Source organism: Heteronotia binoei, chromosome 8 (genome assembly GCF_032191835.1).
Source record: "Heteronotia binoei isolate CCM8104 ecotype False Entrance Well chromosome 8, APGP_CSIRO_Hbin_v1, whole genome shotgun sequence".
Taxonomy (NCBI): domain Eukaryota; kingdom Metazoa; phylum Chordata; class Lepidosauria; order Squamata; family Gekkonidae; genus Heteronotia; species Heteronotia binoei.
Window position 1 is genome coordinate 65,733,699 of NC_083230.1, and position 17,627 is coordinate 65,751,325.

Here is a 17,627-nt window from a genome sequence, read left to right on the forward strand (position 1 = left end):
CGCTCACGAAAAAACGGAGGGCCCTACTACGATTTTGACCTTTTTAGGTATTGAGATCGATACTGTGCGCCAGTTTTCTAGGCTGCCTGAGGATAAGCGGGCAAGCCTCCTGGCACGAGTTAAGTCTGTATTGAGTAAGCGCAAGGTCACGGTTTTGGAGTTGCAACAGTTAGTTGGTCATTTGAATTTCGCATGCAAAGTAGTTGCCCCCGGTAGGGCTATCCTAAGGCATTTTTGCGACGGAATGGTTTCCCTTCGCTTGCCACATCATTTTACCCGGGTTAATGGGGAGATGTGCAGGGACCTTAGAGTTTGGGAGATATTTTTGATGGAGTTCAATGGTATTTCTTTTTGGCGAAGGGACATGCTGCTGGAAGCGGAGCTCCAGATTGTCTTGGATGCCGCTGGTTCCACCGGTTTCAGGGTTTATTTTCGGGAGCACTGGTGTGCCGAGCAGTGGCCACGAGTGACTGGGTTCTGAGCTTTGTCGGAACTTGACGTTTTTGGAATTTTTTCTTATCGTGGTTGCCATTTTCCTTTGGGGTGAGGCTTTAGCTAATCACACGGTTCACTTCTGGTGTGACAACATGGCAGTGGTACATGTTGTTAACCGTTTGACGTCTAAGTCCCCCCCAGTGATGAGGTTGGTCAGGGCATTCACTTTGCGTTGTCTTAAGTTAAACATTCTTTTTTGGGCTAAGCATGTTTCTGGGATTTGTAACGGAGTGGCGGACGCTTTGTCTCGCCAACAGATGGAGTGTTTTCGTCAGTTAGCTCCGGAGGCCGACCCATTTGCCTTGCGCATCCCAGCGGAGTTGTGGCAGATTGGCAGGATGAAGTTAGCCAGGCAATCCACCTCACCATAGCACCCAGCACCAAAAGGTCGTATGACTGGGCAGCTAGCCAGTTCGCAGCTTTTAGGGAGGGGGCCGGGTTACCAGAGGTTTGGCCCGTGCCTGTTGAACAGCTGTTACAATTTTGTGTTCAGCAGCGGGAATGGGGCCTTTTGATAAAATCTATCAGGGGACAGATGGCCGCATTGTCTTTCTTGAGCAAAGCACGCGGTCATCTGGATGCGACTAAGGATTTCCGTCTCCAAAAAATGCTAGAGGGTTGGTCCCACGAGACAGGCCCCCGTGTTGACGGTAGACAGCCTATTTCACCATCTATTTTATTGGGGCTTCGTTTCACATGGGCGTGGGTTTGTGGCTCTGATTACGAGGAGGCACTGTTCCATGCAGCTGCATTGATGGCCTTTTGGGGGGTCTTTAGGGTGTCTGAGTTGGTGGCACTTTCCCGTAAAGACACTTCTGCAAGGGCCCTGCAGTTGGGGGACTTAAAATTATCTGGTAATCGGGTGACGTTGTGTGTAGGCAGGTTAAAGACGGACCAGAAGCAACAAGGTTGCACGGTTACGATTGGGCCTTGTTCAGAGAAGGAGTTGTGCCCAGTTGCGGCCTTGGTGTATTACTTGAATTTATGTGGGGGGTCGGAAGGCTGACACGTCACCCTTGACTAAGTATCAATTTTGGGCCATCACTAACCAAGCATTAGCGGTGCTAGGTTTGGGCGGGGTAAGATTTGGCACTCATTCTTTCAGGATCAGTGCTGCTTCTACGGCTGCAACGATGGGGTATGGGGGTGATGACATTCATCGGGTGGGACATTGGAAGTCCAGGACCTATCAAACTTACATTTGGCTGTTGCGACCTTGAGGCCTGAGTTCATTTTTGCTAGATGTATTCACTCCCCCCCTTCCCCACTTGGTTCTGGGGCAATTGTTGGGTTAATGTTTAGTTGTTTTGATCAACAGTTTTAATGGATTTTTTCTTCTAGGTGCTGTGGCAGGCGTTGAAAGGAAAAGGATCCTGATATGTGGCCACAGTATTGTGTTTTGGGTGGCACATCAGGCCAGACGGACGCCGGATGTTTCGCAGCTGGGCCTGAGCGACAGAGCCGTGATTGAGTGGCAGGGCCGCCGGGGCATGAGGTGGTCGGGGCTCCTGCCACTGCTGTTTGGGGGTGCTAGGCGTCCTCCTCCATAGATCTTGGTGATACATCTGGGAGAGAATGACTTGGGCCTGATGAAGGGGAGGGCCCTTTCGATTCAGGCCCAGGCTGATATTGACTTGATTGTGAAAAGGTGGCCGGGCGTCCATGTCCTGTGGTTGGCCATGCTGCCGCACCAGGTGTGGCGGGCAGCCTGGGATCCCGCTGGTTTGGAGTGTGCCAGGATCAAGGCTAATAGGGCTGTGCATAAAGCCCTTGGAAGGGGGCTTGGGATTTATGTGCCTCATCCTTCCATTCAGGTTAATTTTTTGGAGTTGTACAGGGATGATGGGGTTCATCTTTCAGTTTAGGGAAATGAGGCCTTTTGGGCCAACTTATGGCAAGGGCTGGTGCAGGTTTTGGAGGCTGGCTTGGGTACAGTGGCCTAAGCAGAGGCTTGGCACTTTTTGTGGCTATTTTTGTTGGGAATATGTTGGGGATTGGTGAGCTCCCGTGGCACCGCACCATTTTGGTGAATGGCCTCCCTGGGTTAAGCTGTACGGCCCAAGGTCGGCTCCGGGGAGGCTGGGGATCCCGTCACATGGAGAGTGTCCACATTCCAGGCTGTACGGCTTTGGGAATGGTGGAGCTTTGGTGAGTGGGATCATGTTGCTGAGCTGGCTGGGTCTGAGCTGTTGGGTTGGCTCATACCCAGGGCTTTGGGGGCTCGCCCGTTTTCAGGTCAAGAAGGTGGTCTGGCTTAACCCCTGGCTTGATCTGTCCCCATGTTTTTCCCTTTGTCGTTAAGTTAATAAAGTGGCCCTTTATTCCACTTCTGTGTCTGTCTTATCATTCCGACTGGGGGGTCAATCATGAAATGTCCACACTAACAATATTAAATGTGATACAATCTGAAGAACTCTTTCATGAATAACCAGCTATTACAGTTGTTCCACTTACACAGTATTGATTAAGGTTGCTGGGTTGCTTCAAAAATAGCTTTTCCAAGGTTCTGATATAAGCAAAAATAATCGCCAGAAAATAGAATTAAGTGTGAAGAAGAAGACTGCAGTTTTATACCCCGCCCTTCTCTCTGAATTAGAGACTCAGAGCGGCTTACAATCTCCTATATCTTCTCCTTCCACAATAGACACCCTGTGAGATAGGTGGGGCTGAAAGGGCTCTCACAGCAGCTGCCCTTTCAAGGACAGCTCCTGCGATAGCTATGACTAACCCAAGGCCATTCCAGCAGGTGCAATGGAGGAGTGGGGAATAAAACCCGGTTCTCCCAGATAAGAGTCCGCACACTTAACCACTACACCAAACTGGCTCTCCAAAGACAAATATTTAAGGTCAATGTCCTCCAATTTAAATTATGTTTTCTGCTCAGATTGTCTTTTTTTAAAAAAAAGAAATATGAGAAGGCAGAACAGGAAAACAGTGTGGTACTAAGACATGCTTAAAATAAAGACAAAGCCATTCTATGGACCCATGGATGGCTATCTGTGGCAAGTCACCTATTATTGCCATATATATATAAAGAATGCGTTACAAAAGCATATCGTACATCGTTCTTAAACTGTGGGTTCTCTTCATATATATATATATATGAAGAGAACCCACAGTTTAAGAACGATGTACGATATGCTTTTGTAACGCATTCTTTAGCATTTTATGAGTACAATAAGGGAAATGGAAGCTAAGGATACCTTTGGACTCTTACTCTTTGCGCCTTAGATGCAGCTTGGGAAATTGATTACTAGAAACCTACAATGCAAGCATGATCCTTTCCCATCAGATCAAGAGCTTATAATAACTATATCAAGCAGTATTCAAAGTATCATAAAACAGAGAAAGTTTGATTTTCACAAATAAGCTCAGCATCACTCCAGTGTTTTAGACAAAAGGCTTTGCAAAATCTGCTTGCATAATTCCTATATGGAGATGTCTGAGAATCAATACTGGGGCTGCCATATATATGTCATTCACCCACCACTCTGTTCTTTGGCATAAAGCTTTGGATTAAACCTAGAACACACACCCTTCCTTTCCCTTTACAAATTAAATAATGCATTGGAAAACCTTCACATATTTTATGACAAAATTAGAGTAATTCAAATAAATGCCCATTGAAATCTTTGATAAATGCCCATTGATTAAAAAATCAGGAATTAAAAATGTGCTATATAAATGTACAGTAATCACTTAATGTCGAGATAGTAATCACTTGATTGTTACTTTAACCATTATAATTTGATAGCAACAATAAATGATGAAATGATTTCTTCAAACAGAATGTTCAGTAAGTTGACTAATAAGCTTAGACAAAATCATGCTGTTAGCATGAATATAAATCTGTTATTTGAAGGAACCATAATATTATATTTGATTGTAGAACTAGAAAGTATCTGCAGAATGGCATTGTCACTCAGAAGTGGGGGGAGGAACCAAGGGCAAAGGATCTGTACATTTCAGAAATTCTAAGAAATTCAAACAGCTCTCAAAATTTTCAGTTTGAGGACAGAATTCAGAAAAGCCAAAAGTGAAGATCAATCACAAACATGTACATGTTCTCAGCAGGAAAAATGAGAACTTAATTTTGTTACCAAACTATGAAAAACTTTTCCAGGTTCTACTGTGGGGTGTAGTTTTATCCCTAGCCAAATTCCACTGTATTTTAGGAGAAAAAAACGTGCCAGTGGTCCTTGTCAATAGTCATTGCGTTACATGGTACTCAAACACTCAGAGCCAAAAAACATTTTCAGGACAAACAAAATGAAATGCTTCTTTACACAATGAGTGATTAAAATGTGGCATTTGATTCCAGAGGATGTAGTAATGGGCACAGACATAGGCAACTTTAAAGGGGGATTAGACAGATTAATATAGGCCTATCAGTGGCCACTAGCCTTGGAGACTAAAGGAAACATCCACATTCAGTTCCAGAAGGTAACATCAAGGGTAGGCCTTGGTCTCTGTTCTATTGTTGCACCTCCAGAGAAACTGGTTGGCCACTGTGGGAGACAGGATGCTTAACTAGATGGACCACTGGTCTGATCCAGCAGGGCTGTTTTTATGTTCTTTCATGAGATAAAATGTTTCTTTTTAGTCGATTCATCCCTCTCCTTTTGCATATTGCATAACTCCCAGTTCCATTCCTTTATAAAGGTACATTTTTAATTTTCAATTTCAAACAGCAAAATTATATTTTTAATTTAGAAAATTAGGAAACTAACAAAATTCATAAATTGGAATGGAAAAGATCTAAAACTAATAATTTCTAACATCACGACCACAGTATTTTTATACCCGAAGAACATTCTCTACACTATCAGAAAGGGCCATCAGGTTGTCAAGAGGAGCTGTATCTCCCCAGAACACTTAAAATGGTTAATTGAACCAGTATTTTCTGTAGGAAAAAGGGGGGTATTTTTCTACCCCAGTAAACTATATTTTGGCCTACAGGCCTGCAGCAATAAAAAGGTAAAAAGGTAAAGGTTGCCCCTATGCAAGTATCAGTCATTTCTGACTCTGGGGTGGTGTTGCATCACACGTTTTCATGGCAGACTTTTTATGGGGTGGTTTGCCATTGCTGTTACCTCAACCAGCTTTTTATTGGGAAATATTAATCTTTCTTAGCTCAAAATGATAGGCTACAAGAAGTGAGGTAACACAGGATCTCTGTCAGTGTTTACAGAGATAGACCACTGGAATCCTTGATTAAGTTAATGGAGTTTATTATTAAAAAAAAATTCGAAATAGTTACGTCCCAATCAAAAAATTTTCAAGCGTACAAGAGGAATTACAGAGGTTAGCTGATAGGTAGGAAGGGGGGGGGGGTGATACAATTACCTAGTTCTTGTAGTGTAGGGTTGGTCAGAGAAGGCAAGAGACCTCTGGAGAGAAATTTCTCCTGAGAAGGCGGCGGTGGGGAGGCAGAAAGAGAGCCCTCTGGAAGGGAAACTCTCAAGAAGGGAGGGGGAGGAAGAAGGAAGGATGGATGGATGGAAGGATGCTCTTGACAGGTAGGGTGACCTGTTTTCTAGGGTAAGTTATGTCACATCAAGAGATTCCAAGTATCCAATTAGAAAGCAGGGTGTCATATACATGCAAACCCCAAAAGAGGAATTTTAATTAGTTGGGCAAATAGTTTTATGGCTCTTTTATTACAGAGGTTGATTCCCTTGAAGCTTCATGAGAGGTGATGAATCTCTCTATGTGTCAAGATGGACATCCATCCATCACGTGTTCAGGAGATGGTTTCACTCTGATAGCCTTTAGCAGTAATGAAAGAAAAATATAGATTCTATAGAACCTAATTACCCTGGCAGAAATGTGAGACCAGATTAAACATATACCACACATTTACACAACAAGATGGCACTTAGCCTTTAACCTTTGCATTTTTGCTGTCTTTCCTGGGGGATAGCAGACCAGCAGACCATACATACAGACCATTTGCTTAGGAATTGCAAGGGGGTGTTTGTGTCCCTCATGTTGTTTCTTTGTTTTGAGAACAGCACTTGAAAGAGGTTGCCAAAAAGGTGAAGGAATTTTTACATCTTTGCCCACTCTATGTCCTTCTCTGGGCCTGAGTTTCTTCATACCCAGGATCAGAAAATGGATGTCTCTAGCCTTTCAGCACAGCCAAATGTTTGCCAAGCCTGTGAACCAGACTCAGTGCCATGTCAGCCTGCATAGGGACCTAGAGAATGGACTGGTTTTGCCTCTCTTCTGTGGAAAAGAGACCATCCCAGTTCAAGTGGGCATTGCTTTGTCTTATTCATATTCCAGGGTTACCTTGCATTATCAATTCCAGGGGTGCATTGCTTGGGTATCATTGCCTTCCCCAGTCATCTAAATTTTACCCCCAGCAAGCTGGGTACTCATTTTACTGACCTTGAAAGGATGGAAGATTGAGTCAACCTTGAGCTGGCTACCTGCACCCAGCTTCCACCAGGATCAAACTCAGGTTGTGAGCAGGGCTTGAACTGTAACAATGCAGCTTACCATTCTGTGCCATGGGACTCTAGTGAACAGCAATAAAATACATCAAATTTAACAGCCAGCCTTAAAATCTACAGAGGTATAAGATGAATATAATAAGACAGACTTGCAGTTAAACCTGTATGGGATCTAAATGACTGGGGGTGGGGATGGAAGCCCCTGGATCAGTGGTAGATCATCTGCTTGGCATGCAGAAGGTCCCAGGTTGAATCTCTGACATCTCTGCTTGAAAAACCCAGGTGGTAGGCAATGTAAAATACCTCCACCTGAGACCCTGGAGAACCACTGCCAGTCTGCATAGACAACACAGACAATGAGTGAAGGATCTGATTCAGTTTAAGACAGCATAATGTGTTCAAAGTGCCATAACCTAAAATAATGAAACCTAACACCAAGTAAATCTCTTTAGGAGGGAGTTTCAAAATATAGGTACCACTACTGAGAAGGCACTTGTTCCTCTATAACTTCAGGCATTTTGGTCCCATGAAAGCTCACTTTTAGCATCAGAGTCAAATTAGGTTAAAAATGACTAGGGTGATGTACCACAGGGATGTATAAAGGAGATGGTTCCATTATACTAATATGTGAAACTTCTGATAAAAAATAGACCTCCACCACCACCAGTCCCATTCTTAATTTATCCATGAGCACAGTGAAGACATGAATTTTTAAAAAGTCTGCTGCAAAATGCTATTATGTCCTGTTTGACTATTAGCATTTTCAGGGCATTCCAAGCTTTCCAGTTGGCTTGGTGGCCCATTTCTAGAATATAGAATTATCTTGTTCAGGAAGCTAAACTAAAATAACTATGCTTGAAATAGAGAATTTTCAAGCATTCCTATGAAGTGAGAAGTTTTCTCACAGTATTTCTGCAAAACTATAGGATCTCCACAGAGACTTCACACTACCAGCATCCTCCATATCTGTATTATCTATAGTGTTATTATTATCTTCATGTATAGCTTCCCTTTCTCCTGCTATTAGTACACAGTTGTAGCATTGACATTACGTTTATGGACACACTCAGCTCGGTCATGCTTTTCTCCATCCGTGCTGGATTTCCATGCAAAGCACGTTAAGTTCCTGTTTCTAGAATCATAGACATACAGGTCCATTTCCAGACTTCATCTATCTAGTCTCCCGTACATATGTATACAATGAACACTCTTTAACTTTCTTAAGACAATGCATATTTTACTTCATTTTAAATGAAGATCAGAAATACCTGTCTGGTATTGTTTTGCTTGACTTAATGCATTCTTTACCTTGTGGGATAGCGCAGGGTATAAATCTAAAAATTAAATTCATATTAACCTCACATTTGGTTCTTAGAAACAGAGCATAATGATGTGGGTGAAATCATGTGATGTCCAAGGTTCCAGGAGAACAGATTGCACTGAAATGATACAGTGACTCATGAAATGATCAGTTCGCACCTAAGCAAGAAGCCATGCTATGGTATCACCCCACATGAAAGAGATAGTAACAGACAACTAGCCTGTCCAGATGGCCTGATGGATGCAAGCCAATCAGAGGAGCACTTGGACTGGATAAAGTCAGGGCCCTCCTTTGTGCTAGCAGACCTGTCATATCCACCTCTCTTAAGTACAGTACAGGATTACTTGAAAACTTTGGGGCAAAACAGAAATGTTTGGAGTCTGTCTCCAATTGGCCCTGAGTCAGTTCTTTTCTACTTGCTTCATACTGTATGGTAAGGAGGAGTTGCTAAACATGCCAGGTTAGGCTTAAACTGAGGCCAAACTACAGGAGATTATTTTTAATGAGTTGAGTTGGACCCAACTCACTTTCCTCGCAGCCTCATAGCAGCTGTGAGGAATATTCATCTAAAACTCTGCAAGAGCCCAGTTCGGTTCAGGAGTGTGGCACAAGGAAAGGAGGCACTCCTGCCCCCCATGCTGTTTTTCCTCCCTCTGCTTCTCCTTCTGTGTTGTGCTCACAATCCAAATTGGGCCTCTGCAGAGTTTTAAATGGATGCTCCTTGCAACTGCTTTGTGGCTGAGGAGAAACTGAATCAGATCCAGATAACCTGGACCTGTCTTGTTAAAAACCATCTTGTATAGTTTTTTCCCCCACGAGTGGCAACTTTAGTGTGGGCTTATTGTTATGCTAATTTGATGTGCTAATTTGATTGGCAAGCACCCAAGGGGCTTTAGAATAGGGAGTGATATCAAAATGTTACACTTTGGGTTGCCTGACCCAGGTGCCAGGGGAGGAAACACAGTGCTGTTGGTCAGTGTCCAAACTTTCATGCTGACAGCTGTAGAGGAATAGCCTTGACAATTTCCGGTTCCGGCACGCCCAGTTTAAGGATGGTGGTGACTTTGTCTCTGATTAAAAAGCTAAGTTATCAAAGTTTTTAAACCTTCAATTGATGTTTTAAACTCATCTATTGCAGCTTATAACTTTGTTCTTCCCTCTTGGCAAGAGCGGACAAGTTTTATCTTATCTTACTCCACTAACGAGGAGTCAGTTATCTGCCGTCCATTTACTGCCGGGAGTGGAGTTTAAGAAACTTTGGCCAGAGGATTTTATGTCTTTCTTTAAGTCTAGTTTTGTAAGTTTACCCTTGGCAGAGGAACCTTTCCAAGTTGTGGATTTTGTGAGATTATTTAGCTCCTCCTTTGAGAAAAGACTGTTTGAAGTTTTAGAGTCACTATTATTTTCACGTGTGTTATTCCAAGCATCTCCCTTCTACCTCTGTATTGTATTTTAAGTTTTCTGTTCCAGCATAGCTTTTAGTGGTTTGTGCTTTGGCTGCTTGTCAACAATGGGATTGAAAAGGACATATCCTTTTGAAGAAGAGGTTTCTCAACCGTCATTTAAACAATCTAGATTGGATCATTTTTTTCCTGCAATACCATTGCGAAACAGGTTCGAGTGCTTGGAGGCTGTTGCTGAGGAGGGCAAATTCCTCACCCATCAAATCACCCCAGAGACTGAGTAAGAGATGCCTGGTTTCATGTCTCCTAATGACAGACAAGCCACCAGACCTTGGGAGGGGCTGGAGCTGCTAGCCCAACAAACAGTTCTAGTTGCTGAATCCCTGAATAAAATATTTCAAGCCCAAGAGAAGATGTTGGCCCTGCTTCAAGAACTGAATAACACCATGTCTATCAATAAGGATAGCAGCTCACCAATCATTAAAGGGAGTCCAAGTGTGCAATTCCAGTCAGACAGTTCTGATGGTGACCAGAAGGCTAATGTTAATGTGTTCCCATGGAGAGGGAGACACATTGATTGGAGCCAGAAGAGCAGAGCAATAGGTCATCTGGCTGATATTTTTAAGCTTCACCATAAAGGCATTGATCTTATTCGGATTGAGAGACTAAGCAGCCCAATCAGGTTTGAACTTTATGCATGGTCTCTGTATTTATATCAGTTTCAGTAGCATTTGTGATGGTATACAGAGTACTCAGGTATTTAAGAAAAGATAAAATACAAGCTTGGGAATATTCAAAAAACAGTTCAGGACCCCTTCTTTACATAATCCTCATGAATTCTCCTAGTGCCGCCATAAATTTGGCATAATTAATTGTGAATTGGGGGTTAAAATCTGATAACAGCGTATTTATGATTTTGAAACCAGAAAACCTGAGACATCCCTCCAACAAAGGATAAATGTACCTGGCTTGTATGCCAGGGTATAGGCCACACCCAAACAAAACATGGTCAATTGTTTCAACTTTGTCTGCACCACAAGGACAAACCCGCTCAGCCATAGGCACCTTTCTAAAGCGGCCCTCAATGACTGCTGAAGGAAAGATATTACAACGGGCCATAGAAAAGGCCCTTCTGTGGGATGGTATTGTTAGAGTTGAGAGATAGGGGGCTGGAGCTAACATATATCTCCTTTGAGGGGGAGCTAGATAGTCCGGGACCTTGGCAATATCATTCTGTCTCTCAATGTCTTGTAGTCTCTGTTTGTCTATGGCCCTGGCTTGATCTATCATTAGCCATTATGGCTACATGAAATGTTCAAAAGCAATACAGGCACAGTTGACCTTCTGGAAACATTCCTTTGGACATTGCTGGAAATAGAAAGTGGAGACTTGCTAGAACTTTGATCACATCCAAGGGCAGCGGTACTTACATTCACATGAAGCAGTGTCAGGAAAAAAAGGTTACTATATTTGAGCAGTATACTGAATTTCATTTAATTTAGTAAGAATTGTGCCAATTTTTAAATAAAACTGTATTTACTAAATAAAAATTGTGATTAGTTCTTAACAATGGCAATATGAAACTGAGTACTAATTTTGCTTTTCCAATTTACATTGAATGTTAATTTTGCTTCTCCAAAACTGCTGGTGTTAATTTTACTTTCCCAAAACTGCTGGAGAGCATTACCTAGGGTTGTTGTGTGAGAGAACTATCTGAGGGTTGCTGTGTGAGAGAACTGTGTGAGTGTTTGTCAAACCCATGGATTATTATCCATTCTTGTTGATCCATGTGGGAATAAATGATACTGCCCGGCACAGCCCTGAACATATTAAAAGATATTATGTGGCTATGGATCAGAAAGTGAAGGAGCTGGGAGTACAGGTTGTGTTTTCATCAGTTCTTTCTGTCAAAGGCTGTGGCTTAGGACAGGAAAGAACAGTACATCAAATAAATGACTTGTGAGCCAAAGCCGCAATCTCTTATGAATCTTGTGATCCATCTTGTATGAACATTGTGTATCCTGATCTGAGTACCAGACTGCCTGGACTTCCAGTTTATTGAATATATCTGCACAAGAACAGAGTCAGAGATGCCAAAACCCCAGCTCCTGCCAGGTCTATTTGAGGTGTTTGGTCGCTACAGCTGTGCCATCTAACCAAGCCCTAAATCCAGCAAAGCACTCTCAGTAACAAGGACTCCCAGCTTGCTATCATGACCACACAGTCCTCTGTGCTACAGGACTAGAGATTGTGCGGCTACCATGAGCTGTCCAACTATGCTGACTTTAGCCCCGTTCTTCCTCATGGAAGCCATGACAAGGGATGACCACATCTTCGGGTGTCTTCCTGTATTTTTGCCATGAGAGCAAAGCAGGAGCCCCATGTACTTAAGGTGTAACATTGACGTTTCAATGAGCAATCAAGCTTATCTCGGTATGCATCCTGCCAGCCATCCCAACCCAGACACCACACAAAGACTCCGCCAGTCAAGATGAATGGAGAATGAAGACCAAGCCCAGACAAGGAGACCAGCACCTTTGTGCAGTTTGGGTCTCACTTCAGATAACAATTTGGCCCTATATTATTCCATCAGATAGTCTTGCTTAGATAAGATAATCGACCACCTTAATTCTTTCCAAACATCACCATGGAGTCGCCCCCTTCTGATGTCATGTACCACTTGTCCTAGTGTCAGAGGTCACCTGGCCTCCATGTCATGGGTCATCTGACATCCCAGCCTGAGGACATGAATTAGGTTTTAAATAGCCCAACGCATGACCTTTCAGGTGTGCTTCTTACAGTATCCCTACCCTGCTGTATAGATTCACCCCCAAAACCTAATCAGTTTCAATTCCCCAATAGTAAGATATGATGGCCATGTCCTGCTCCCCCTTCCCTCTTTGCTGCTATTGGCGCTTCAGCTGAAGACTACAATAGGTAAAGTATCACCCTGTCTGCGTTACCCTTGTGTCACCCCTATCAATTTCCTTCTATTTTTCTTAGACCTGTGTGATTGATGAATGAATTTATTGCACTTGTATGCTTGACTATATTTCCTTAATAAAAAATACTTATACTTTACCAATATCTCCTGGTTATTTGAAGAGAAGTTCTGGAGGACATCTCCTGTATACATAGGTCCTTGACCCTGCTAAGCCATAGTTGCCCACCAGACGAATTCCCCATCCTCTCGTTGAGGGCAATTTGGCTAACAGACTGGCTACGGTGATGGTGTCATCAGGAAAGATTTGGATTTTTGGACCATGGCTTACACTTTTGAGATGGTGGTCTTCTATCGGGAGATGGTTTGAACCTCATGAAGACAGGAAAAAGGGTGTTTGGTAAGAACCTTGCTAACCTAATAAGGAGGGCTTAAACTAAACTGTATGGGGGATCAATCAATGTTCCCTCTAAGCTCCACAGTGTTGTGAGCAGAAATTCTATCCTCTGAGTGAAAAAAAGCAAGCAGCACTAAAGTTGTGAGCAAGTCTACATTTAACTATTACATAAACTAGTTTTTAGAAGATTATCTCCATAACCTTGTAAAAATCTCAGAATAAATTATTTTAAATTATATCTAAACTATATGTTATGATTAATGTAAACATTATAAGAGAAAAAAGAATCAAGTCAAATTTCACCCACCCCTTTCCTCTATCTTGGTAAACTGTCCCTTGGAGAAAAAGGTCTATCTATCCTTTTCCACTATCTTGATAGACCTGGCCTTTAAAGAACAGGTCTATCCACCACAGTCCACTATATTGGTAGACCTGGACTCTGGAGAACAGGTCTACCTACCTTTTCCCACTAGAGTGGAAGACCTGGCCTCAGGAGAACAGATTTACCCACCCTTTTCCACTATATTGGTAGATCTGGCCTTGTACCATTGCCCTGTTTGGTGTAGTATAGAGCCAGTTTGGTGTAGTGGTTAAGTGTGCGGACTCTAATCTGGGAGAACTGGGTTTGATTCCCCATCCCTCCACTTGCAGCTGCTGGAATGGCCTTGGGTCAGCCATAGCTCTCACAGGAGTTGTCCTTGAAAGGGCAGCCTCTGGGAGAGCACTCTCAGCCCCACCCACCTCACAGGGTGTCTGTTGTGGGGGAAGAAGATAAAGGAGATTGTAAGCTGCTCTGAGACTCTGATTCAGAGAGAAGGGTGGAGTATAAATCTGTGATCTTCTTCTGAGCTGAGCCTTAGAAAACATACCAGCATGGTTTTTTTGGGGGGGAGGAGACTCTTGCAGTTTACTTTGTTATTGTTTTTTAAGTGAAATATGACAACCAGCATTACAAGTCAAATTTAACAGAGGAGTTACAATCACTATCAAAACCCTGCCTAACCTAACAAACAAGAAGTTGCGGTGGCTAAAAAGGCAAATGCAATTTTGGGCTGTATTGCCAGAAGTATAGTGTCCAGAGATTATGCCTCATCTCCTCAGATGCCAAGATCGACAAGGAGATTGACAACAGGCTGGCAAAGGCAAACCGTGCATTTGGCCGACTGCACAAAAGAGTGTGGAGCAACAAGCATCTGAAAAAAGGCACAAAGATTAATGTTTACAAAGCAGTTGTGATGACAACCCTCATCTACGGCTCCGAATCGTGGGTTTTATACCGTCATCACCTGCGACTCCTCGAGCGCTTTCATCAGCGCTGCCTTCGCACCATCCTCAACATCCACTGGAGTGACTTTGTGACCAACACTGAAGTCCTCAAGCGGGCGGAGGTTACCAGCATCGAGGCACTGCTGCTGAAGACGCAGCTGCGCTGGGCAGGGCATATTTCTAGGATGGAAAACCACCGCCTTCCCAAGATTGCCCTGTATGGCGAACTCTCCACCGGCCATCGAAATAAAGGGGCACCAAAGAAGAGGTACAAGGACTCCTTGAAGAAATCCCTTGGCACCTGTCGCATCAACCATCACCAGTGGTCTGACCTAGCCTCAGATCGCAAAGCATGGAGGCACACCATCCACCAGGCTGTCTCTTCCTTTGAGAACGCACGCATAGCTGGTCTTGAGGACAAAAGGAGATTGAGGAAGAATCGCACTGCTACAGCACCAACCCTAAATCAGACTTTTCCCTGCAGCCACTGTGGCCGGACCTGCCTGTCCCGCATTGGTCTTGTCAGCCACCAGCGAGCCTGCAGCAGACGTGGACTATTGCACCCTTCTTAAATCTTCGTTCGTGAAGCCAAGCCGAGAGAGAGAGTGTCCAGATCACATGAAGTGATGGTATCACTTTACTCTGCTCTGGTAAAACTTCTCCTGGAGTATTGTGTTCAGTTTTGGGCACCACATTTTAAGAAGGATATAGACAAATCGGAATGGGTCCAGAGGAGGGTGAAAAAGATGCTGAGGGGTCTATGAAGAAATGTTGAAGGAGCTGGGAATGTTTAGCTGGAGAGGAGGCAGCTGAGAGATGATATGACCACCATCAAGTACTTGAAGGGATGCCATATAGAGGATGGTGCAGAATTGTTTTCTGTTGCCCCAGAAGGTTGGACCAGAACCAACGAATTGAAATTAAATCAGAAGAGTTTCTGGCTCAACATTAGGAAGGACTTCCTGACTGAGCAGTTCCTCAGTGGAACAGGCTTCCTCAGGAAGTGGTGGGCTCTCCTTCCTTGGAGGTTTTTAAACAGAGGCTAGATGGCCATCTGACAGCAATGCTGATCCTGTGATTTTAGGGGGAAGTATTTGTGAATTTCCTGCATTGTGCAGAGGGTTGGACTAGATGACCCTAAAGTCCCTTACAACTCTATGATTGTATGATCTGCAAAAACTTAATTAAGTCTCATCGTATGAAAACAGTGGTGGTAGGTGGGTGGATGGGTGTGACACCAATTTTTAAAAAGGGATCTACGAGGGAACTAGGAAATTACAGGAAAGTCAGCCTAACATCTGTCTCAGACAAATTAGCAGAAATTGTAATTAACGATAGAATTTATGTTTCAGAAATTGAGAAACTATCAACTTCAGAATAACTTTTAGAAAATACATGACAGAACATAATCTTCTCCCTTCCAATCATTCTTTTCACACTTTATTCACCCTAGAAAACTCACCTCTGACTACTCATTTTGCTTCCAAATCTTTGCTCTCATAGCTGGCTTTAGTAAGCTTATATATAGATATATATGTTTTCTCTCTGAGTTGTAATAATTTTTTAGGGTGCTTTTTGTACTGTGTTTGGTACATAACTCAATTACCTTGCCTGATAAGTTACTGTGTTGCTTTTTAATGTTTTGCTTGCATGTATTTATTATTTTATCTCAATAAAATATTTTTTGTTATTAAAAAATAATCACTTCAAGGGACCCCCTTTTTCTTTTTGGAAAGAACTTCATTACTTCCTTTGATGAATTACATATAGCTTCATCTGCTGAGACTGAAATAGCAATATCAAAACAGGAAGCAAACTATGGATAAAATCTATGAATAGAGAATGATTTCCAGACTACAGAGTTTTACATGGGAGAGTGAAATCTATGGCACTGTACTATGCTGAGGACCCTCCTGTCCCCAAACCATGCCCTCCCTAGACTTTACCCCAAAAACTTCAGGAATTTCCCAGTCCAGAATTGGGAACTCTATACATGGATGCACCCCATAATAAACAGTCATTGTCCTTTACAATTACAGTCACAGTAAATGGAGCCTCTCTTTTTGTTGACCCAGTGTCTTTGAGCATGCAAACTCTCTTTTTCCTAAGCTGCCAACTAGTAATACAATAAATACTAATATTAATTATCTATTAAAATAACTAGTATAAAAATGCTCTGTAATCATTAATAACTGAGCAGGCTGCTCAGGGAAACTCTTAGCTTTTGGGATTGCAAAGTTTCCAACAATGAGCTTCTATAACACCACATAATGGAAAAATGTTTATGCCTGTTGCAGCATTTCCAACATAGAGTTGGAAATAATCAGTCTCTGGTGGCCAAATGTGTGGAAGGTTGCTATGCCAAGAAATAAGTGATTTCTAGTGTTTCCAAAATCTGCTAGACTGCACAACTTCCATCCTGGATCTGCCATGTTCCATTTTGGCATTACTATATTTACCTATGCTAGAACTCACGTATCTAAAACAGTAATCTCAAATAAATCTAGTATTTCAAACTAGGCTGCAGCCTTCCCAAAAGTACCACTTCATTTGGCTTTTTCCTGGCTATTTTAGTAACTGGGTCCATCTCTGTAACCAGTAACTAGCAAGGGAGTGCAAAAGAACAACAGTAACATTCCTTACTAGTTAAAAACCTATGTCTAGTGTATCAAATGCTATACCCATTAGAGTTAGAAAAGATATGCCATATCTAATTGGAGAGGACAGAAAATGAACTTAAAACCAGGTTTATACTTTGAACAAAAGGAGGCTGGCAGAACCATAATGGCTTTAGTAAGGGGATATAGGTAGGATTACTAATTAGGGTTACCAGGCTCCTGCTGGGGCAGGAGTTCCCTCTGATGCTAATCAGCTAGCTGGTGAAGGACTTAGAAGCAGGAAAAATAGGCCTGCATTACTGGCAATGACATTTCTGTCTCACTCTCAAAGTGACATCATCACATTGCTGGTGATGCAAAGATACTCTGGTATTTGGGCAAAAACTCTGGCAAAAAATGTCTTCTACCAGAGTTTTTGATCAAATACCAGAGCATCCACACGATGCCAGCAAGAAAATATCACTTCTGGTGCATGTCAGAATTAACATAATTGTGTTTTCCTGCTGGCAAGTCCCTCCCTGGGCATTGCCTGAGGAAGCTGACATTGGGGGAGGGGAGGAAGCGCAACGTGATAACAATAAAATCTACTCTCTATTAGTGCCATCTCTTCCAGAGGAATTTATCTCTGTAGTTTGGAGATTCTGTAATTCCAAAAGAGCTCCAGTCCCCACCAGAAGGTTGGTAACCTAGGGAGCATTGGGAGGGGGGCAGCAACTTCTGGGATATCA